The sequence below is a fragment of the Odontesthes bonariensis genome, chromosome 22, assembly GCF_027942865.1.
Source record: "Odontesthes bonariensis isolate fOdoBon6 chromosome 22, fOdoBon6.hap1, whole genome shotgun sequence".
Lineage (NCBI taxonomy): Eukaryota > Metazoa > Chordata > Actinopteri > Atheriniformes > Atherinopsidae > Odontesthes > Odontesthes bonariensis.
Window position 1 is genome coordinate 16,121,107 of NC_134527.1, and position 6,581 is coordinate 16,127,687.

Sequence of the window (6,581 nt, forward strand, 5' to 3'; positions counted from 1 at the left end):
CATACTGCTTGTAGCACTGGAGGAGAAGAAGTGACAGTATACATTTGGAAGATAAAAACAGTTACAAATCTCTGTCACCGTCACAGTAAATTCCAAAAACCTCTTCTGTTGGTTGTGTTATATTGTCCACCTGACATTTACTTCCCGCTTTTGTCAGATTTCTTATCTATATTAACATCACGTCTTATTAAAAAAGACTTGAACATTTTACCAGGATCAAGAGTACTGCTTTGGACTGGTTTAAGTCATATTTGCCTGTCACATTCAAGTTTGTTGATGGAACTTGGGCCAGTTCTTTACCCTCAAGATCCCTTTAGGATATCACATCTGGAAACGTGACATACATTTCCATTGTTAAGCTGATATCACCCAGGTCTATTTGAAAAATAAACCTTAGAAAAACAAATCTGTTGCTGATGTTACAAGATGGTCTTTGAGATATAAAGGAGAATGGGGAAAGTGCTATACAGATAAAGTTGAAGTTGAAATGTTGAATGGCCCAAGTTGTTAAACACACACCGAAGATGGTAACACCAGCTGACCAGTCAGTTGATAAGTGACTTCATAAATCCTCACAAATTGGATCTAAAAAAAAAACATTAGTACCTCAGACACCCTGCTACATGTTTTCAAGCAAAGAAAAGTTTTTTCTTTTGTTTTTCTTTTTTTTCCCCATAATATGTCCCCTTTAAATGTAGCGCATCCTTACAATGATATTGAATTCTACAGGTTGTTAGAAAATATGTTTTGCTATTGACTGCATTCACATCAGTATATCGCTTGGCTTCTATGCTGATAATCCATAATCCTCTTGGGTCATGTCTCCACCAGGCCACACTGGCCATTATATAGTTATTCAAACTTGCTGGGTAATTCTTGTTCTTGGGCCCCAAGAGCCAATTATAAAAATAGGGTTACCGACATTTATGAATGATTTATGGCTGGAATCAGACACAACTGGACCTGCAAATAGTCATTTCTGAAGATTCAGTGATTTGTTTAGTTAGTGAGTATTGTGCAATTTTCTGTGAACAACTTCATGTTTTGTTAAACCAAATAATGTTTTTGCCAAGCTATGTTAAAATCACTCTAATTACTAGATGCTTATTACATGCCTGAGATGAATTTTTGTGAATAATAAGAGTGGTGTATTTTGATTATATGTGTCAGTGCAACATGCAAAACAATGAAACACAGAGAGATTTGAGGTTATAATTACTTTAATCTAACTTGTATTTAATGAAGACCAATTGGCCATTATTTAACACTGACAGTACAATTTACGACAGCATAACAGATCTGAACGTATACTTCAACAATAAACTGTATCTGCTTTTAATTTAAGTGGCTAAAACACTCGCCCACAGTGTTAGGCAACAGAGAGAAGTCAAACTGCTGCCGCATCCTGGAAGTGGTACAGAATGATGGACGATATGCTTAGATCTAAACATCACATTAATCCTCAGGCCCAGTGCGGCTCTCCCAAGGACACAGCGACGGTTTATCCTCAAGAGCAAGCACAGGGCAAAAGACGGGTGGTATGTGAAGAGGAGGACACACCAGTTAGAAGCACAGAGAGCCAGACCGGCTGAATTTCCTCCCGGATATGGAGAGGAGAGACGAGTGGAAGAAGATGAGACCACTGGAGCGAGAAGAGTATGTGGGGGAGGCATTAGAGAAAGCAGAGACATTGGAGAGCAAAGTGTGAGGATAGACTCGAAGCAAAGTTGCTCGAGAGAAAAACATGGATTAAGAAGGATTTTCAGACAGGGGAGTTCACAGACAAGCTGATGGCTATTTTAAAGACATAGATATATGGACATCATACAGAGTTGATCAGTCTCTTCAGGCTTTTTGGTTTACATCTTGTTTTCTTTTCTTTTTTTTTTTCATCGGAGCTATCTGGAATCAGTACTGATTTTCTTATGTTTACTTGTCCTTATTCCTGATTTTAATGAACCATAGCTTCCCTCCTTTCTTCATTCTACAAACATATCAACACAAACAATGAGCTCTATACAACACAAACATGTTTATTCATATAACTATTTCTTGACAACCAAGGATGGAAAAACATGAACACATAGGCAACATCCCTGGTGACACATCTCTTGAACTTAACCCTGTAAGACCCAGAAGAAAAAAAACGAGCAACATTTTTTTTGACCTCTCAGATATTGTTTTAGGATGCCTCTAATGTACAAATTAAAGAGTTTGAATTTTTTTTCCTTTTTTTTTTGTAAGCTTTTAGGGAAATGTTGTAAATTTGCAACGTTGGGCATAGTTGGGAGCAGAACTGTCTGGGGTACCACCTGCAGGGATTTCTCCCTGAATGAATTCAGCCATGGTCTGAGTTTCCAGAGTTTGTCCTTCTTTCTCTGACACAGTCAAGTTGTTTATCATACTAAATGGAACTCACTCATCCCCCCCAGAGCACTTACAGGTTCACATTCAAGACCATTCGCACCTGTCCCTGAACAATGCAACCGGCATCCCCCAAAAATTACAGAACATTCAGAACCTGTTTTTCTATCTCCTAATGCTACTAACTGATGCTTTCTACATTAAATTTGATAAAATTTTTACTTACTTTAATCCTGACAAATCCAATCATGCAAAAAAAGGAGATGAGCTCAACGGGAAATTTGCAGGTAGAGTGAGTTCAAGGCCAGATGACCGGAGCTATAATCACTTCTTCTATCCAATAGCATTGTGAGGACAAACAATTGGACCCATAAACTATGTAAATGTGGTCCTGAGAATAGAATTGTTAAAAGTGAGGTTGTAAATTTGCAACTGTGGGTCTTACAGGGTTAAAACTGATTTTCTTTCAGCGGATAAACAACAGGACTAAACATTTTAGCGGTTGAATCGGGCCCATGGGACCAGGAATTTAGATCCAGCCAATAAATACATCAGTTTAAGACCCTTGCTTTATGATAGTATAAACTAAAAGCTGTTATCGAGAAAATCCCACAGGGTGCGAGCAAAGTGTGCCCTGACCACATAAAATCCCTTCCTTCCAATAACAGAGATTTAACCAGATGTGCAGTGCAATTTGTTTGAGTGCAAAACTGTCAGAATTTGGATATTTCCAAAAAAGAATACAGTAATGTTTGTATCTGGAGAATTATACTTATAATATCTCACTGTCTAGTTATCAGTAAAATAACTGTAAAAAAAAATAAATAAATCATTGTGTCAGCTGTCAGCCATAGTAACTGTTGCATTTTATGCAATCAAAGCACCGTAAATATTTTGATAGATATTTATTTATTATTTTTATTGCTTCACATGTTTCAATAATTGTTGGATCCTATCGCATTTGAAAACATAGTTTTGGCGAAAGTTCAGTCTCACCTGGGTTTCAGAATTTTTTACTTTGCTTTTGTTCCTTCCCCTCTTCCACATCGTCAGATTAACTTTAAGATTAAGATCAGATTTTATTGTCATGTACACTGAAAAACGCAAAATTCTTCCTTTGCATGTAACCTATCCAGATAGGCACCTGTTGTACACACACATACAGGGTCACACACTTACCGAAGATAATAGACACAATGGCAGTGGTGGGATTTGAACCCACGCCTCCACAGAGACTGGAGCCTAAATCCAGCGCCTTAGACCACTCGGCCACACTACCAGTTAGTTAGTGGTCTTCCTGCATACTATTTCTTGACTCACTCGGCAATCCCCTTGTTCTTTAAATGTCTTTCCTACTCTATCATTCTCCCTCCAGATCAATGTTTGCACAAACCATCTTCTCTCCATCCTCACCTCTACCTACCCAGTGGACCTCACTGGCAGTCCTTGCCTCCTTATCTCAGCTCTCCCACCACTAGTGTCTAGACTCCAGGGGCCCTGTCTCACTCAGTATGAAATCCCATCGGAGTGTAATAGCCAAACATTTTCTAATTCTGTACATCAATAGTCTGTTACTCCCTTGCAGTTGACCCTTCAATAATGAAGTCCATACGGAGCGTTCCATTTTTTTACTTAAAAAACCCCAAAACAAAACAAAAAAAACATTATGGCCTTTTACTTTTATGGTCTACAACTATGCTCTTGACACAAGCTATAAGTCCATGTCTGTGGAGCCCCTTCTGTACAGAATGGGGCTCTCAAATGATTATTGATTTTTTTGGAGTTCATAACTATTTTCCACTAAGGTTAGCAGGTATCTACCCTTCTGTGAATGGACTGCATGTAGAGACTGCAGTATTCATTGTCAAAATTTATTACATCTCATACTGAAATCAACAATGTGGTGCAAGTCAGCAAGTAAGCAGACATGATGATACGAGTATTTGGGACTAAGAATGACTGTTCAATACATTTATGTTTGGAGTGACTGAGTACCCAGACATGAGGAGAACTTTATTATGAAGTGCTTTGAAGACAACACCATCACTGGTCCAATTACATTACATGATTAATTTTTTGGGGAAAACAAATAATGTTTGAAATTTCTCTGTTGTATATAGGCTGAATAAAACCCAGTTGGGTTGTTCTTCTGTGTTTTGGTTCATTTTCAAAAGGATAAAACAATGTATTAATGTGATCGATCAATCACTCTGCACTTTGGTCATCTGGACCAGTCACAGTACATTTGCATTATAAATTGCTCTTCATGCCAGGAGTATGCATACTCCATTTTAGGGAGCTAAATAGTCCTTACAAACTGAGTCCTGTGACCTACAATCGTGTGGTGTACATTCGAGTATTGTATTTGTACTGTATGTATACTGTAGATGCCATCTCTGCAGTGATCTTCTATTTTCCTGGGAAATAACTGTGGGTTGTAATTGTGATCATCTCATTTGGGATCAGCAGTCATTTATCATGCTGAAACTGTGCTTAAAAATTCAATAATCAATACTAAAACCTTGTAAGGGTCACTGGTATACTCACCACTGTAAACAGAGGGAGGGAGCCTCTGCATCCTTATGGCAAGCAATTTTCCTGTCTCGCCTTGTACAGCTCTCCAAAGACCGACAGGCATAAGCATTTATTACTTTCTTCTAATATCAAGGAGACCAAGGAGATCAGCAATGCAATTAATCAGTCAAGTCAAGCTGTAACACAGTGTGTGATATGAAGATCTTACTGTCTTTTATGGTATGGCTGGAGCTCGAGGGTTCTTTTATTTAATCGTGGCTCCAGAGAGCTTTATTGTTACAGAAGCTTATGGTACATAAAAATATACTTTGGTATGGCATCATCATCACTGGGTCATTGAAGTTAAAAGAAAATAAAATAAAGCCAGGGACAGGTGTAAACCTTTATGCGAAAAAAAAAAAAAAAAAAACATTAGGAAGGTGGTGTGGTGGTTAGCACTGTCGCCTCAAAGCAAGAGGGTTTCTGGGTTGAACCCTGACTGGGCCCTTTCTGTGTGGAGTTGTCATGTTCTCCCCATGTATGCATTGTTTCTGTCAGAGTACTACAGCTTCCTTCCACTGTCCAAAAACATGCATGTTCGCATCAATCGGTTGATTGATGAGTGGACGTGCATGGTTGTTTGTCTCCTGTGGCGCTGTGATGGACTGGTGACCTGTTCAGGGTGCACCCTGCTTCTCATCAGGTGACAGCTGGGATAGGCTCAGAACTGGATTACGCAGACATAGAAAATGGATGGATGGATGGTTCCTGACAGATAATAGGAGTTGTCCTGAGGTTTTCCTCAGAATATTGCATCTCCTCTTTACCCCTATTACACTTTTAGCTCCATAATGTTTTCTAATGTACAGTGGCCTTAATCGTGCAGTACTCTAGGGTTGTATTGCAGGTCTTTTTATGATTACAAAAATTATTTAAAAAATTTAAAAAAGAACACATTGAAGCTATAATTTGTTGCAGATTTATAAGTCTTATGTCCTCAAAGAAAACACCGAGCCACCGAGCAATTTGTTGCAAAAGCTTTTCACTGTATTATTTAGCACAGTAAAGTCGTTGTTTTAAGCAATTTTGTACTGACTAATACATTTATGGGGACATCCTCTGTTTTAATAACAATGTTAATGATAACACAGAATAACAATGTTTGCTTTCACTGGCACCTATGTGAGGTTTTATATAAAGTCAGTCAGCAGGACCATCTGACATTGATATAGGAGCTGAGCGAGGTAGTAGAGTATACAGTGAAAGTACAATACAGCATCATAAAAGCCTTTCATCTTCCATTTAATTTATGATTTTATGCAATTTCCTTGTTATCCGTCTTAAAAAAATCATCCATGATGTAGGAGAAATTTTTTTGGAAAACAACAGGACTTTATCCAAATTAATTCCTGATTTTCATGAGCAATATTGTGTAAAATGCATTATTTTCTTGGCCTAATACATTCCTACACTTAATGTAAGAATGTATTAGGCACTGTACTAAATAATACAGTGAAAAGCTTTTGCAATAAATTGCTCAACAAGGCACTTTGAATTGCCTTGTGTATGAATTGTGCTCTACAAATAAAATTGCCATTGCCTTGCCATGCCTAATGTACATGACCAATCCCCAAGATATTCTCATATTATCTTTCCAGCAAAAGACACAATAGGTCAAATCTTAGACCTAAATATTTACTTTA

The 6,581-nt window shown here is 37.9% G+C and overlaps 1 non-coding gene across 1 annotated transcript; it reads right to left on the reverse strand.

Annotated features, from left to right (window-relative positions):
- Positions 1-3,561: 3,561 nt before the first annotated feature.
- On the reverse strand, positions 3,562-3,643 carry trnal-uag (transfer RNA leucine (anticodon UAG)). Its single transcript has one exon. It is a non-coding gene; the product is annotated as a tRNA-Leu (tRNA).
- Between the last annotated feature and the right edge of the window lie 2,938 nt (positions 3,644-6,581).